The following is a 19,254-nucleotide window of genomic DNA, read 5'->3' on the forward strand; positions in this document are numbered from 1 at the left end:
TATTCTGATGCTTAATTAGGCAATATTGAATTACTTTTAATAATTTACAATACAGCCTGGCTGGTGTTGCTCAGTGGTTGAGCATCGACCTATGAACCAGGAGGTCACGGTCCGATTCCTGGTCAGGGCCCTACTCCTGGCTGAGAGGAGACAGAACAGTCGGTTCACTACCGAACTGAGGCGTTAGCATTTCCATATCACTCGATATTTCCATGTACAAAATGTTTAATCGTTAAAGAGTGAGAATTCATTTGTGATAGAGTCATCATTCTTCCCATTTTTACCCTTTGTTCGCTTTATTTAATCTGAAAACTGATTTAAAAAATTTCCTTCCTTATTGGATAATTTCTGTAGTTCAGTTTTGGTCAACAAGGCCAGTCCCACATAGTATTCTCAAGAAGTCCAATTTGCTTCAGCCTCTTCCCCCTTTCCCTTTCAGTGCTTGGCTTCTCTTGATTGCGTGACCTTCCCTCGCTCCCAGTTCCACAGCCCACAGGCTGCTCCTCTCGGCCTTACCGTGAGCTTTGGGTCATCCCTCCATCCTCCTCTCCATTAAATACTACCTGCAGCTGCCCCTCTTCTCACAAGGCTCACTTGCTGCTTTTCTTTTGACCGTAAGTATGCTGATAATTTAATCTATGCTTAAGAATTTGTGAGTTATAGTGGCTTATCTCTCCAGATAACGTTGGACTTTGATATTGCAAAATCAGACTACCAGAGAAGCTACCAGAGACATCCTGTTGAAGTAGGAAAGAGTGTATTTGTGGCCGGAACCCTCGGTTCTGGAAGCTGGCCCTTTGAGAGAGAAGTTGGAGGCCTTTTCGCAGGCTCGGATGCACATTCTCGAGGCAGCTGCGTGCATCATCTAGGGTAGAATTTTGATGTTCTGTTTTGAGTTTTTAACTCCACCTTTGATGAGACGACCATGTGAAATTATGACCCAGGGGTAATTCTAGCCGTACACAGCTTTTGCAAGCCAACAGACTGTTTCTTCAAGGAAAGAGGGCCCTTTGGAGAATTATCTGCCTTGGGTTTTGTTGAAGGGCCGGATCTCTGCTGTTTTATATCATCAACAAGGGCTTTTTCCATACTCATAATGATGAATAGAGGATTTAAGTGCATATTTTAAAGTCCATGTGTCCAAGATTCAGATTTTAAAACAGCGGGCCCGGTAAAGTTGTATAATCAAGTGGGTAAATTACATACCCCTTTGGAGAAATTTTGAGAATTTTGCAGTTTTTAAAAAGATAATTTTCAATTTAACATATTAACTTTCTCTGTTAGCATGTAGAGTTCACAGGGAGAGCATTTTGGATATTTCCTACCGCCAGACTGTAAATGTATGTAATACCTGTAAATACGTAGTATTATAAATACCTGCACTAACTGGATAGTCTCCCACTTTGTTTCTTCTGTGAAAACTGCATTGGCTTTTGAGAATGATCAGTGAACAGGTAATACTCTCAGCTCCTCAGAGCTGGGCTGCATACTAGTAGTCTCTGCTAGTCCATTCTGTTTGCAGTTCACAATATCTATCACATGAGGGCAACATAATCTCATACAGGCCTTCTGTCTGGTTTGATCTTAAATCAGAGAACTTGGTTACAAAGGAAACCACGAAGCTCAAGAACATGTAAATGGAGTAATTTATTTTTCATACACACTGCTCAATGGATTGAAACACAGGTGACAATATTAAAAATACACTTAAAATATTTTTCTATGATTAAAAATCCTTATTGCCCTAGCCAGTTTGGCTCAGTGGATAGAGCTTTAGTCCTCGGACCAAAGGGTCCCAGGTTTGATTCTAGTCAAGGGCAGGTACCTCAGTTGCAGGCTCAATCTCCGGTCCCAGGTCGGGTGGAGTGTGGAAGGCAACCAATTGATGTGTCTCTCTCATATCAATGTTTCTCTCACTCTATCTCTCTCCCTTCCACTCTTTCTAAAAAATCAATGAAAAAATATTCTCAAGTGAGGATTAACAACAACAAAAATCCATATCAAAAGGATGTGATTTATATTATAATTTTTTAATGAAAATAATTTATGAATTTAAAATTTAGGGTTAAATAAAGAACACTACAGAGAGACAGAGAATTATTTATTTCTTGTTAAGCCATTGGGCATTAATGTCAGATTACGTTGTCTTAATCCACCATAATATTTTGAGCAAGTTACTAAACATTTCTCTGCCCTAGTTTTTTCAAATATACAATGGAAGGAATCATGGTATGCATTTCTAAAGTTGTTAAGGATTAAGTGAGATAATACAGGCAGACCAATTTGAATATACTCTATACATAAGTACAGCATAAATGTTAGTTTGCATTTTATTCACAAGGTAAATGCTGATTTTTTTCCCAAGTTAACAGTTATTTGGTTTCAAGTTATGGTATTTAGTAACAAAGATCCTGGAAAAAAGAAGTTATTTAAAAGAGGAAAATATTATAAAATTTAATATTTAGGGGAGAGCGGACCTGTGAACTAGGAAGCCCATGCCCGGGTTGCGTACTCGATCTCCAGTAGGAGGTGTGCAGGAGGCAGCCAATCGATGATTCTTTCTCATCATTGACGTTTCTATCTCTCTCTCCCTCTACCTTTCTCTCTCTGAAATCAATAAAAATATATTTTTAAAAAGTTTTAGGGGAGGGATCTCACATGTGCTTATATTGCAGAGAAATTTTTCTTCTCAAAGACTTGAACCATTACTTTCTAGTTGTTAACAGAGTAGTGGCTTTTTCTGGCGTAGGTACTTAGCCATTGTCTATGAAAGCCATATTATAGTAAATATGACTGCGAAAAGTCTTTTCAAAATAAGACAATTCAGACTGAGGAAATTCAATCTTGTTGAATTCCTAATCCATATCAGTAAATTCTTACCAATAATTTAGAGAGCTTTAAAGAGCTTAAACTTTCTGGGGATAGAAGGTGAAACTATGCAAATGCCAATACGAATGAGGTCAGAGCTTAGAAGAAGAAGAGGGAAAACTGAGGTAGAATGATTAGGTGGTAGACTGGGAGGAGGATTTGAACGTAGCCTTAAGTATTGGAGAGGAAGAAGAGGAAGAAGAAAACTTAGGACTGAATTTTAACCACCCTCCCCCCCCCCCCAACAAATTCATATGTTAAAGTCCTGATCCCTAGTACCTCAGAATGTGACTATATTTGGAGATAGGGACTTTAAAGAGATAAACTTAAAATGAGGTCATTAGGGTGGGTCCTAATTTAATATGACTGCTGTCCTTATAAGAGGTGACTCTAGCCTCCAAGATTGTAAGAAAATACATCTTTTTTGTCTAAGCCACTTCTATTGTGGTACTTGGTTGTGGTAACCCACAATGGAGGAAATTATGAACAAAGTTGTGGAAGCAGAAATATGTTTCCTTAAAGGAGGACTAACAAGAAAATAATGGTTTGGCACTGAGAAATCTTTAGTTGGCTTCTTAGAGAAGCAAGTTGATGTGATTCTGACCTGAAAAGGTGGGACTTAACCCAGCAGGTCTGCTCAGAGATGTGGGGCAGAAGTGGAATTATGAATTCTCTGTCTTTTGAAGTTGAATCTGGCAGTGGTAAGAAGGCTTTCATCAAACAAAGACCGAAAGCAAAAGCCACATATATGTTGAAAGGGTGTGGCCAAATGAAGGGGTGGGCTTACATATAGGTTATAATTTAAAGTAAAAGTAGATAGTACTTGATGGCAAAGAAAGGAACACCTGAATGCACTAATGTGGTTTTGAGCCAGGTTTACCAGTGTAATCATGGTGCCATTGATAATACAAATATACTGGATCCAGACCCTATCCCATAGCCTCCTTGAGACAGGCTAAGAATGTTATAAATGATGGAGCTAAAATAATGGGTGGAATCTATGTGAGAGTATTTAGAAGGGCAGAGGGCTAACATGGATTGCTAAAGGACTTTTAAGGATGTCTTCTATTTTACAAGGATGCCTACTATACATATTTATCATTTGCATTTCTACATTGGAAGCATCTTCTGTTGCCCCACAAACTACTATAAAGTTTGATACAAAGACAAATGCCATATGTGATTGGTTTGGGGAAAATGCAGGACAAGGGTCTTTCATGTTTGAGTTAGTGCTCAAGACAGAAGAGAAAAAGAACATCCACGTAAGGCAGTAATCAAGTATGACTGAATATTCACTGAAAACCTAAGCTCTGAACCAGGGTAACCAGGAGAAAAGTGAGTCTTCAGCTGCCCTTCCCATTTAAGAATTCCCAAAGACAGTTGGAGGAGGTGCGCTCCAACATAAAGAGAATGGAGTTCAAGTCAAATAGTATTTAAATCTCAAAAGACAGTTTGTTCACTCTTGGGTTCCACTCAAAGGTCAGTATCATGCAGTGTTTTCTCTCTGAGTTTTTCTTGTCTTTGGTTAGGCTAGATATTTCATGTGTCAAAATGAGTTCAAAGGGAAGACTTGAGAAAAATAGGGCAGCAGTCTTCACGTATCTGAAGGAATTTTCTGAGGAAGACAGACAGGACTTGGTTAGTGTTGCTTCAGAATGGGAGCAGATGGAATTAATAGGAAGGTAGGTTTCAGTTGAGTATGAAAGCTAAAATCTTCTAGCTGGCCACTGCTAGTGACTTCTCTACCACTTTATCATCTCCCTCGGTCTCAGGCAAAATTCAGATCTTTCCATCATGGCTCTTTATCTCTAAGAAATGTACTACCAAGTAACCTGGCTATCTAACTAGCTTTAAAAACAATGGGTAGGTAAAATAAACATAATTATTATAAACCTTAATATCACTTTGTATAACAAGTTATATCCTTGCCGAGGTCTTCCGTACATACTTATAGTCCCTATGTTTGTAGATGACAAACATATTTAAGTTCCCTCAAGAATCAGAAAAAAATGACCAATAAAGCAGTGACTTATTAAAAAGCCTTTCTTTTTCAAGAAAATCACTTGTTTCATAAGAGTATTACTAATGAATTCAATTAAACTGTTATCTTTCATTCAGAGCTTTTTTATTTCCCCCAGGTCTCCCATTCCTACGACTACTGGCTCATGGGGGTATGAATTCCTGACATTAGAAAGAACAAGCCAAATCTTCAAACTTTAAATAGAAGGAGAATTATATGGTTGATCAGAGGCCAAAAATAATAGCCTTTTTGTTTGTTTTTAAGCTTAGTAGAATGAGCCAAGCAAAAGACATTGGCATAATGTAAGTTACTAGAAATATTACTCAAACATTTTAGTTGGGAAAACAATGGAATAATTAGTTACTCTTTCCCACTTCAAAACTTATTTTCTATGAAACCAGTATTACATTAAAGATCCTGAAAAAAGTTAAAAAAAGAAAATTTGGAAAGGGATAGCAACATAAGTAGTGAGTCTCACAGGCAAATTACGAAAAGGGAAGAAATATCAGCAATGAACGTGGATATTTGATTCCTCAAAATATCTTTGAGATGGGTCACCATCAAATGAAACCTGAATTAGGGCAAGTTTAACCTGTGAAGATGTCATTGTGGGTTGATCTGAGAAAGCCTGTGGAAAGGGGTGGTAGCTTAGCTGGGACTCAAACGATGAATAGGGGTCTCTGAAAGTTGTACACATTCTATCAATTAGCAAAGGGGGTGTCAGCCTTAGCACGATTGACATTTTGAACTGGATAAATGTTGTTGTGGGGACTATCCTGTGCACTGTGGGATGCTTACCGGTATCCATGGCCCCTATCAACCCTCCACTCCCCTCAACCCTGAGTTGTGATAACCAAAAATGTTCCCAGACACTGCCAATGTCTCTTGGGGAGCAGAATTGCCCCTGGTGAGCAGCACTGATTTAGCACATAGAGGAGAGTAATGCCTAATCAGAGAAGTTATTTTTATTTCTGTATATTCACAAGTAAGCAAAGGAATAATAGTGCAGTTTTGGCATACTTAAAGAAAATGGCCAAATTCTTGGAAGGAGCTGGTGTGGTTCCCTCCCCGGGTGGCATTGATCAGTCCTAGAGGAGTAGCACTACGTGATGCTGATGGTGGAGGGCTTCAGCTCTCAGGCAGGAGGTAACATAAAATCTTATACCTGTTTTTCCAGCGATGACTGTTTTTCCTGAGATCCCCCAAGTAGCACATACAGACACAATAATTTCTGATGATTCATTAAAATTACAGTTTGGGGAAAATGAAGCATATTAAAAATACATGCAAGCCTACTCATATTTTCCTTTCCCACTTCAAATGCCAAGTGAATTTATACTTTTTCCATTTTCATCAATTTCAATAAACTTGCTAGACATAGTTTTAGTCAGACGCCGGCTGACCAGTAGAGGGTATGACTGTCTTAGATAGACTAGGAAGCTATGAGTAGCTTTTAAAATTTATACTCGAAGAAGGATGAGATGATAAATAGAGACTTAAACCAAGGAAAATACTTACCTCAAGAAAATTAAAATGATAAAATGGAAGGAGGGCCAGGACAGCATAAATATTTGTGCATAGGCATGATATATATTATATATGTCTCCACTTTTATGTCTGATTACTCATATATTATCAGATTTTCATAAAGGAAACTACTTTTCCTGGCTTAATTTCTTTGTTCTTAAAAAAAAATACATTTGTTGGGGTGACATTGGTCAACATGAACATATTGACCAATGTCACCCCAACAGGTTTCAGGTGTGGGTTTCTATGTTATAAGATTTGTATATCGCACTGTGTGCCCACCACCCAAAGTCAAATCTTTTCCTGTCACCATATATTGGACCCCATTCTCCCTCCACCCTCCTCCCTCTGGCAACCACCACACTGCTATTTATGTTCATGAGTTTCAGTTTTATATCCCAATATGAGTGAAATCATATGGTTCTTAGCTTTTTCTGACTGACTTATTTCACTTTGCATCATGTTCTAAAAGTCCATCCATGTTGTTGCAAATGGCACTATTTCATCCTTTCTTATTGGCTTAATTTCTTTGAATGATAACATTTAAACCTGGGGTAAATTTTGCCAATTTTAGCTAGAACAGCATGTATCAAAACAAAAACTCTGGTCCCTATGAATTCATTCAACAAGAATCTCTTAAATAATAACCAGGAGTGAGGCACTGCACTGGAAGCTAGAATCTAATGAGAACAGAGATTTCTCAGACTAGTTCTCTATCCTCAAAGATCTCATAAGCCAAATAGAGGGAGAGTTGTACATGAAGAGCATAAGTACAGTTAGATGTTACAGGGGCCGCAAAGGAAGGGGAGATCAGTCGTGCTGGGTAGATTACAGGAAAAGTGGACAATTATGTCATCTTCCTATCAGCAGTGTGTGCTGTCTCACCACACCCTTGTCAGCTTGAGTGTTATTTTTTTAGAATATTTTGTTAATTTGGTAAGCAGAACTGCCATCTGGTTTTAATTTGCATTTATATATTAAAGAGGTCAATTTTAAAATATATATTTGTTTTTCATTTGTATTTTCTTTTTTGTCTTCACTTATTTTTAAATTTAGTGCCTCCAGCCTCTATCTTCCCAACCCCACAAGTATGCATGCACACACACACACACACACACACACACACACACACACACACACACACACTGAAGTTGCTCTGGCAAATGTCACCCAAAACAACCTCACTTTTAACTCCAGTGAATTAGTTTCATTTCTCACCGTACTGGACTTTAGTGCTGTCAACTCGTGTCCTTCTTTAAAAACTCCATACAGGGCTTCCTCATCAGCTCCGTGTTGGTTTCTATTTTACGTATTTGACCATTTCTTCTTGGCCTCTACTTGTGGGGCCTCTTGCGTGGTACCTCCCTTAACTAGTGCTGTTTTTGAGGACTTTGTGCTTTTTTTTTGGTTTCTGGATCATATTCCTGCTTCCTCCTTTGTGCTCACTTTTAACAACTTCATGCATTCTCATGATTTTAGCTATCACCTATGTGTTGGTGTCTCTGAAATTCTCATCTCCATACCAGAACTTTCTTGATTTCTACTCTCACTGATGACTGGACAATTCCATTGGATATCTCACATGCATCACGCTGAACAGGTGTGAAATCAAAGTCCTTTTGATTCATAGGTCAAAACTCAGCTGATTTATCCTAAGTCTAATAAAAAAAAATTGACTGCTCTTATTTCTGCCCTTACAGTAGCTTTTCCGGTCTTTATCAGAGTATTCATTATCTCTGTCCTTCACTAGACTCTATGTTCCTTAAGGCAGAATCTGTATCTTATCTTTGTGTCCCAGGACTTGGCTCAGAGTAAGTGCTTCATAAATGCTCAATAAATAGATGCATCTTTTTTTTTTTTTCAATTTTTTATTAAGGTATTATATGTGTACATATCTTACCATTGCCCTCCCCACACCCCCCTCCCATATATGCCCCCACCCCCCAGAGTTTTGCATCCATTGGTTATGCTTATATGCATGCATACAAGTCCTTTGATTGATCTCTTATCTCCCCCACCTCTCCCTAACCTTCCCCTTGTAATTTGACAGTCTGTTTGATGCTTTACTGTCTCTGTATCTATCTTTTTGTTCAAGATTATAATGTTCTTTATTATCCATAAATGAGTGAGATCATGTGGTATTTTTCTTTCATTGACTGACTTATTTCACTTAACATAATGTTCTCCAATTCCTCCCAGGTTGCTGCAAATGATGAGAATTCCTTCTTTTTTATGGCAGCATAGTATTCCATTGTGTAGATGTACCACAGTTTTCTGATCCAGTCATCTGCTGACGGGCACCTAGGCTGTTTCCAAATCTTAGCTATGGTGAATTGTGCTGCTATGAACATAGGGGTGCATATATCCTTTTAAATAGATGCATCTTTGATTGTCTAAAGAGTAGTCAGGCCCTAACTGGTTTGGCTCAGTGGATAGAGCGTCGGCCTGCAGACTGAAGGGTCCCAGGTTCGATTCCGGTCAAGGGCATGTACCTTGGTTGCAGGCACATCCCCGTCACTCCAAGACACAAGATGGCCATCCCAATGTGGTCAAAGATGGCTGCCCCCATGTGAACACAAGATGGCCGTCGCAAGATGGCTGGCAGGGGAGGGCAGCTGATCGATGTTTCTCTCTCATCGATGTTTCTAACTCCCTTCCTCTCTGTAAAAATCAATAAAATATATTTTTTAAAAAAAGAATGTTATTTCTTTTTTTAAAAAAAGAGTAGTCAGATCGCAGTAAGTGATCATCCTATTGTATTAAAACACCTGTGGAATATTATATTCAATTATGAGCTTCAAAACAGAATCCTTTTAAAAGTAGGAATGAATAGAAGTATATCAGAAGGAGAGTGACCACGATGATAGAATTCAGACCCTGTGTAATATAATCTGAAATGCCCCCCAAGAAGAAAGTACTACTGTACAGTTTGTGGAATTTTTTCCAATATTCTTTTCTATGCATACATTTTTTTCATAGAATCTATAGTTTTATGTCCTCCTGTTTTACTTTACATTATATCATTAACATTTCCCCATGCTGTTTATTATTCTTTGTAAGTATGCTGTTCCTAATGCTCTATTACATGAGTTTATTTAGAATCCAGTTTTTACATCTTAGAACTTAGTAACAATTTATTGTATATACCTTTATGTTTTTTTCTGGAGTTTTCATACATAGGAACATGTCTGTGTGGACCTGGTCTATTTATAGAATGAATTTTCAAAAACTCAAGTAATGTTCATATATATATATATATATATATATATATATATATATATATATATATATTTATATATTTTACTTTCATGTCCCTAAAAAGGTTTTATGCTTACTACTACCATTTCACATGTGAAATTTTATATCCTATGTATTATTGAAAATAATCCTATCTAATAAAACAGTAATATGCAAATTGACCATCACTCCAAGACACAAGATGGCCACCCCAATGTGGTCAAAGATGGCTGCCCCCATGTGGACACAAGATGGCCACCACAAGATGGCTGGCAGGGGAGGGCAGTTGTGGACAGTTGGGGATGACCAGGCCAGCAGAGGAGGGCAGTTGGGGGAGACCAGGCCAGCAAGGGAGGGCAGTTGTGGGGGGACCCAGGCCTGCAGGGGAGGGCAGTTGTGGGTGATCAGGCAAGCAGGGAGGGCATTTAGGGGTGACCGAGCCGGCAGAGGAGGGTAATTGGGGGAGACCAGGTCAGCAAGGGAGGACAGTTGGGGGGTAACAGGACTGCAGGGGAGGGCAGTTGGGGGGGGGCAGGCCTGCAGGGGAGGGCAGTTGGTGGGGGGACCAGGCCTGCAGTAGAGGATAGTTGTGGAGGGACCAGGCCTGCAGGGGAGGGAAGTTGGGGGGACCAGGACTGCAGGGGAGGGCAGTTGGCAATTGTGGGGAACCAGGCCTGCAGGGGAGGGCAATTGTGGGCAATCAGGCCATCAGGGAGGGCAGTTAGGGGTAACCGGGCCAGCAGAGGAGGGCAGTTGGGGGAGACCAGGCCAGCAGGGGAGAGAAGTTGTTGGGGGACCAGGCCTGCAGGGGAGGACAGTTGGGGGGGGGGGAAACTCCCCCCTCTCCCCGTGCACAAATTTCATGCACCGGGCCTCTAGTATTTTATAAAAGACTTAATGCTCAATCTTTTTATCAGTTTGGACTAGAATTCTTTCAATTAGCCTAATTTAGTCAGTTTTTAGTTATTCTGTATTTTCAATATGCCATAAATCTTTGGTATGTACTTAAAAAAATTGTAATGGAAAAATGGTAAATGAGATTCTAGGATCCTCACTTTTGCTTCTGCCATTGTAAACCATACGACAGCAGTTATGTTTGGTAATACAATCAAACAGTTAATATTTTTACTACACTAAATGGAGATAAGTGAGTTGATTTCCTAACTTGTGTTCTGTGGTTTAGGTTGCAGATATGATCTGAATACTGTGTTCTTTTCTAATATCACATCGAAATGAAAAAGGCTAAAGTATTTATAGATTTAAATCTTAACCAGACACTGCTGATAACTGAGGCCTTATTCACTCAGTGTTCTTTGGTGAGACAAGGAATTTTGAGAAAGATTACTATTAGTAATTGTCATGACAATGAAAATAGAAGATTGTCTCTTGTAAGGAAGAGGTCAGGGAAGATGTTACATGCTGTAAATTTACCCTCCAGATGTGGTGGGGTGCTTAGACAGTGTTTAAGATGCTTGTGAGCTTAGCTCACTCCTCAAGGAAGAGATGACACCGTAACTGTAGTCATAACTGCAAACGGCCCTTCCTGGTCTGCAGGAATGTCAGGGGTTAGAACAGTGTCCGCAAATTATAGTGTTCTCTCAGTCACTGGGAAAGCTTGTGAAACATGTAGATGTCTGGGATTTACCAGTAAGTATTCTTCTTTTGTACGTCTGAGGTGGGGCCTAGGAATCTAAAAGTTTAGTAAGGATTCCAGAGACTGTGATATAGATGCCTCTAGAACCAAATTGGGAAGGGCACGATCATGCAGCTCATTGCTGAAGTAAAGTGGAACTTTTACCTGTAAGGAAGACTCTGCAGAATAAAGGAGAGCTCCCAGCCAGAGCCATGGAATCATGGAATTTAGGTTAGAACAGACCTTAAAAATTCATTTGACTAATTTAAATTTTTAGCTAGTTCATTTTTTAACATTTTCAATAATGGAGATTTATTTAATCCTATGGCTGTGTGACATCAGTTGGGACTGACCTAAGCATTATAGTGAAATGAGATTTGTGCTTTTGATATAACCATGACCTAACCATCTATTTTTTTTCTAAAATACATAGCATAAATATTTATTAGATTTTTAAAGGTACTATTAAATGGAAAGGAAGAGGAAGAAAATATTACTTTTAAATCAAAAGGCAAACTCTTTTTAAAAATATATATTTTATTGATTTTTTACAGAGAGGAAGGGAGAAGGATAGAGAGTTAGAAACATCGATGAGAGAGAAACATCGATCAGCTGCCTCTTGCACACTCCCTACTGGGTATGTGCCCGCAACCAAGGTACATGCCCTTGACCAGGATCAAACCTGGGACCCTTGAGTCCGCAGGCCGACGCTCTATCCACTGAGCCAAACCAGTCAGGGCCAAAAGGCAAACTCTAAGCATTGTTCTTAAATTAAGATTGTGCCAGTGTTATAAGTTTAGTGACATTTATGAGTTTAGACTTACATGTTGTCGATATTGATTTTATTTACAATCTAGAATTCATAACCAAAACTACTTACTACTCAGAATCAACATTCTCTATCTATATTATTCCTATTTTTCTTCCTCATCAAATCAAAGAGGAATATAAATAAATAAATATCCTTTTCCAGAATTTATTTTATTCTAAAATTGCCATATGCTTGTTATAAGAATATAAAAATTAAGATTGCCTAGAACTTAATAAATTTTTTCCCATGCCTCCTTACCCATCCCATTTCCTTTATCTTAAGTGCACTTCTCTCCCTTCAGAAAACCTTCTCATATTTAGTTCATACCATTTTGACCATTCTTTTATCCCTTTACCTCTGACACTTTATTCAATTTATTTCTTTTTCTACTAATTACCCTTAATTCTTAAATATATGTATATATTTTTCTTCTTCTTCTCTATATGTAGGGTCCTCAAGATTAAAAATGAAATATTTAATTTGTTTTGTTCAGTTATTCAGGAAGGACAATATAGTTGTGTTGGTCAGGTGGCAGTCCATCTCTCTTTGTCTCTAAAATTTACAACAATTTATGCCCATTCAAACAGAATCATATGCTGTGATGGGAACCTGTGGAATCAGAAGAGAAAGGAGCCCGGCTGGTGTGGATGAGCATCGATCCATGAACCAGGAGGTCATGGTTCGATTCCCAGTCAGAGTGCATGCCTGGGTTTCGGGCTTGATCCCCAGTTGGGGCATGCAGGAGGCAGCTGATCAATGATTCTCTTTCATCATTGATGTTTCTATGTCTCTCTCCCTCTCCCTTCCTCTCTGAAATCAATAAAAATGCATTTTTTTTTAATAAAAGAAGGGAAAGGATCTACTGAATAACTCTTTATGTTCTAAAACTTACAGTAGCAAAATCAAGTACTGCTAGTCTAGTTGTGCCAAAGAGGACTGAGTTCTAAGGAGGCAGTGTTGCCTAAGTGATCCAGGATCCAAAACCATGAAAGGAGAGCTGTGAGAGTAGGTTGGGGATTGGAACACCAGTGTGTTGAGACAAACTGGTTGAAAGAATACTCGTTTTTATCCTTCCTGAACTCAAGGTGGTTGATTTTTTAAATATTTACAGAACCCAAGCAGGGGTCCACAAGGTTTCTTTGATGGCTACTTCCCTTGCTACTTTCATAGGTGTGTTCATGTTTCTGGCACAGGTATTTTTAATACAGTCTCAAAAGCCATGACTTAAAAGTGTTGGAATGTCTAGCTTTGGTAGAACCTTGTAGATCAAACCTTCATAGGCTGCTACTAAAATTGGAATTTCTACCTCCCAGTAAACATTTTGAACTACTTAAAGCTTTATTCTCTTATACTAATTTTATTTCTCCCACTATGCTGGCATGTAGTAGATGCTAAATACTTTTTTGTGTTAAATCAAAATATGCTTCTTTTGAATTTGTTATACCTTGAATTAATTCAACTTTTTGTAAAATAGTCTCTAATAATCTGAATTGAAAATGAGGTGATTAATGTCATAATCAGACTCATAATCTTGGGATTGTAGTCTAATACTAGAATTATGTGTTTTTCTTTGTATTGCTTCTAAAACACTGTAGAGTTATCCAGACCAAGGGTATTTCCCCGGATTTTGGCCATCCTTTAATTTCCGGAATCTAATCTTTCTGTCTGTGTGACATTTACAAAACTTAAAAGATCATTGTGAAGAAATAGGCTTAGATAATGCTTTAGAGAAACATGATACAGTTCTTAAGATTCCCTTAGCTTCAAGACGTTAGGCTTTGTAGAATTACTTACTCTTTTCTCTGCTTGATTAATTTAACAATTCACATATTAAGCCTCCTTATTTAAAAGGAATATACAACTGAGAAAAGATGAAAGCAAAGCACTAAACAAAACTAATAAAGCAGTTTAACTGGTAAATCTTACCAGATTTCATGTACTATGAGGAACCAGTGGATCAGTTTCCAGAAGGAGAAATCCCAGGCCAACAGAGAACATGGGAAAATCACTAGCTGCTGAAGCTGAGTGGAACAGCTTCTCCCCTGAGGGCAGCCAGGGTCTCCCTTATGAAAGGTTTCCCCCACGCCCATACTCCCAGAAAGAAGGGCAGGAAAAGAGGGAGTAAAGAAATGTCAAGGAGAAGGTGAAAGGAGGAAGAAGACTTGGTTCAGACTCAATTCAGCAACTGCCTTGCATGTCCGCTGGAGACCTTAGTGCAGCACCTAGACCTATGCTACTGACAGAATGAGGTAATGAGGCCTAAACTTTCTCTTCTTTAGAATTTCATTCATATCACAACCATACAAAATTACCTCACATATATCTTGTTAGAACAGCACCTAGACTTACATAATAAGATGGCAAGGCCTACGTTTTTTCTTTTTTGTAATATTGTTGCCCGGGCTGGTGTGGCTGAGTTGGTTGAATGTCATGACTGGAAAATTTTACCACACACACATCTATACCTACATCTACATTTACGCACATATATGTGTGCATGTATAGCTACCCTCACACACATGTGATACTGCTACACACAAAAACACAATAATCCTATACCTACAGATACTTATATACCCATTTGTATTTTGTGTCCCTCCGTCCCCAGTTCTTGACCATATATAACCTTGCCCTTGCTTAGCCAAGCCACTTTTCCAGTTTTCAAGCGGGAGTTCTTTCCATTGTATGAATATGTATGTACATACCACACTTTTCATCAGCACCATTTTTACTGTTTTTTCTACTGATCCTCAAGGCCCTGATTTTATAATGTCAAATTATGAGTGTTAAAGTTTTCAATTCTGCTTCCCTTTCACAGTTAGCAGCTGTTATTTCCTTGTATTTAGAATCTATATATATAAAACGCTAAGTGACCGACTGTCCAACCATCCAACCGTCTGACTGACCAGTACATATGACTCGCACTGGCAATTTAAAAATAAATGTTGACTCATGCATGCATGATACATATAAAGCTCTCACTGACTCCAGTCGCATGCGCGTGTTTCGATGTGTCATTGTCAATCGTGAATTTGGTTGACACTTCTATTATAGAGAAAGGGTGAATAGCAATATTAAAATATTTCTTCTAATTAACTTCCTTTCAATGTGCATGAATCCGTGCACCAGGCCACTAGTGATGACATAATAACTGATAGGGCTGGATTTAAATGTTTGCTGATGGTACCTGGGCTTCATCTTGATCCTTATACATATTAAAAAGAACCGTAAAAAATTCAAATAATAGCAATATCACATGGGTAAGCCCAAATATGACATTAAATTTCACTTAGTGACATTATTTTGATCACTAACGTTATTAAATTCCTCAGATATTCTATTTCATATCTTAACCATTTTTTTGAGTCATCTATTGCTGATGAGGCTACTACATACATGGAAAAGATTTATTTCTTAGTTTTTTTCCTTCTTGGGCAGAGTCTGAATGATCTTTTCCTTCTTGGCCTGGATTTGCTCCTAATCGCACAGGTGACCTCAGCATGGTCATTCAAGAGCCTCTAGTGGACCCTGTCTGTCTTCAGCCCAGGATGTATTAGTTTACCCCACACCATGATATATCTCTTTTTTTTTTTAAAAAAAATTATCTTTATTATTGGAAGTATTGAAGATGTCCTCTTTTCCCCCCCGTGGTCTCCTCCCCAATGCCCGCCTCCCCCCCCCCCCTATTCTCCCGGCCTTCACTGCACTATTGTCGGTGTTCATGGGTTATGCATATATGCATATAATTTCTTTGGTTAATCTCTTCCCCTTCCCTCTGAGGTTCTGCAGTCTGTTTCATGCTTCTATATCTCTGGATCTATTTTGTTCATCAATTTATTTTGTTCATTAGATTCCGCAGATGAGAGAGATCATGTGATACTTGTCTTTCTCTGACTGGCTTATTTTGCTTAGCATAATACTCTTCAGGTCCCTCCATTGCTGTTTCAAAGGGTAAGACACTTCTTTTTTACAGCTGCATAGTATATACCATTGTGTAAATGTACAATAGCTTTTTTTTTTTTATCCACTCATCTACTGATGGGCAGCTGGGCTGTTTCCAAACCTTAGCTATTGTAAATAGCACCACTATGAACATAGGGATGCATATATTCTTTCTGACTGGTGTTTCAGGCTTCTGTGGATATATTCATAGAAGTGGATCATGGGGTCAAATAGCAGTTCCATTTTTAATTTTTGAGGAAACTTCATACTGTTTTCCGTAGGAGATAAAAGACCTGTATTTGGAAAACTATAAGACATTGAAAAAATAAATAGAGAAAGATACAAACAAATAAAGAATATACCATCTTCATGGATTGGAAGAATTAACATCATCAAAATGTCCACACTACCTAAAGCAATCTATACATTCGATGCAATCCCTATTAAAATACCAATGGTATATTTCAGATATAGAAAAAATACTCCAAAAATTTATATGGGACAAAAAAAGACCCCCAATAACCACAGCAATCTTGAGAAAGAAGAACAAAGTAGGAGGGATCACAATACCAGATATCAAATTATACAAAGCCACTGTAATCAAAACAGCCTGGTACCAGCATAAAAACAGGCATATAGATCAATGGAACAGAACAGAGAACCCAGAAATTGAACCAAGCCATTATGTTCAATTAATATGTGACAAAGGAGGCAAGAACATACGACGGAGTAAAGACAGTCTCTTTAATAAATTGTGTTGGGAAAATTGGACAGGTACATGCAAAAAATGCAACTAGTCCACTAACTTACACCATATCTATAATAATAAAAGTGTAATATGCTAATAGGCCAGACATCCTTCTGGACGATCTTCTGGACAAAGCCGGGGCTGTGAGGGAAGCCCGGGTCCCGGGTGCCAGAGGGAAGCTTGAGTCCCGGGTGCCAGAGGGAAGTTGGTGCCGGCAGCCAGGGGAAGGAAAGCATCAGGCCTCTAGTACAAGAATAAACTCAAAATGGATAAAAGGCTTAAATGTAAGTTGTGAAACCATAAAAATTGTAGAATTGTAGTAGAAACCATAGGCAGCAAAAATCTCATATATCTCTCATAGCAATATGTTTGTCGATACATCTTCTAGGGCAAGGGGAACAAAGGATGAGATAAACAAATGGGACTATATCAAAATAAAAAACTTCTGCACAGCAAATGGAACCGTCAACAAAATGAAAAGGGAGCCCACTGTATGGGAGAATCTATTTGCCAATGATACATTGGATAAGGGGTTAATTTCCAAAATATATAAAGAACTCATACAAACTTAATAAAAGGAAGACAATCCAAATAAAAAGTGGGCGAAGGTCCTAAATAGATACTTCTCTAAAGAGGACATACAGATGGCCAAGTGACATATGAAAAAGTGCTCAAAGTCACTAATCATCAGAGAGATACAAATTAAAATGACAATGAGGTATCTCCTCACAACTGGCAGAATGGCTACCATCAACAAATCAACAATTGACAAGAGTTGGTGAGAATATGGAGAAAAGGGAACGCTAGTATGGCCTAAGGATGTATTTCATGGGAATCTTGATTTTGGACATTCATCCATAATGAGGAATCTCAAGACAGATCCTTAGGGAAGGGTGAGATATTAAGGCCACAGATATATGCTTATAACATCTGTTTTAAAGATCTGTTAAAAATGGCTGTTTTCTCTAGGCCAAAAAATGCTGGTAGGAAATACTGCGTTGGAAGTGAGCAGCACCGTGGGGGTGGCAGAGACAAGACATGACCATATTAGGTAGTGGGACTGGCACAATCCTCAGACTGTCTGGACGAGCTATCTGGCTATGCCTACTTGATTAGGAATGAGTTCCCTAGGAAAAAATTGGGAGTGGAGCAACCAGCACATAATATCAAACAAAGCAAAACTCCAGGTCTAGTGAACAGAGGTGTTATTTAAGCCATAAAAAGAAACAAACAAACAAACATGCTTAAATCCCTCAGCCAATTTCCTAACCTAATTGTTTACACTATCAGATCCCCTTGAATGAAGGGAAGACCAGACAACCTTGATGTCAGATCCGCCTGTAACACTCAGTGTGCACCTGGGAGATGTCAAGATATCCCCACCCAAGAGAAAAACAACTTGTTGTGCTTTTGGCCTTGTACCATTCAGAATCTTTAAGAGGCCTAATACTGGGCACAACTTGGAAAGAGCACATATACCCACTTTGCGTATCCTGCTTTGGCCAGTTACCAGATGACTTGAAAAGCTGCCAGCTTTGACGGAGGCCCAGAGCAAGAGAGGATGCCTTGGGCCAAAGTGTAAAAAGTGCTATTGAGCTATTAATAACCCATGCTCATGGCTGGAACAGAACCGAGAGTGAAAGGAGAGAATGAATGGGCCATCAATGGTATGAACAGTTAGAAGCAACTACATATGCTTGTAATTTTTCTGGAAACATTGGCAGAAGGTGCCCTATATTGGAAGCACATGTTCTCAATTTTGGGGATTCACCAAAGTAGTTATCTTTACTTATGATGAATGCAGAATTAGAGCAATTTTTCTACTTTACAAAATAGTAATTCCTACTAAAAGCACAGGCTGCATATCCTGGTTTGAAGTCTTTGGTAGTCCTGTTGCGTGGAACTTTCACATTGAAATTGAGGACACAGAATTGCTCTAGCATGGTATCTTTCCAGCCACTAAATTTTCTTATTAAAGATGAATTTTCAGGAACAGAAATTCCTTTGTTTTGGGGGATTATAGTCTAAACATTAGTTTAGGTCATTAGTGTAGGTACATATAAATGTTTTTAGCTTAATGTTTCACTATTTTTGACTGACCATTTTTATTATTGCTTTAGTTATATTCAAGATTTTAATTGAGCTTGTTTGTATTTTTCTGATGTATCACTGTCATTTAGGGTTTTTTAAAAGTATTATTTATTGTCATACAATACAGTTTTGTCTCATTAGGCATTTACTTTTACACTTCTTTTTTGTGTTAATTTTTAAAACGGAATTATTTACTTTATATTTCAAAAAGTTATTTATGATATCCTATACCTAGGATAATCATGTAATTTTTATTAAATATTCATTATGCTTACATTAAAAGAGAAATAATAGATGTTTTTAAAAATGTCATTGTATAGTGGAGCTATTTTTTTATATTTACTATGAAATTTAACATAGAATTTCACCAGGTCTAT

Source organism: Cnephaeus nilssonii (assembly GCF_951640355.1).
Source record: "Cnephaeus nilssonii genome assembly, chromosome: 21".
NCBI lineage: Eukaryota > Metazoa > Chordata > Mammalia > Chiroptera > Vespertilionidae > Cnephaeus > Cnephaeus nilssonii.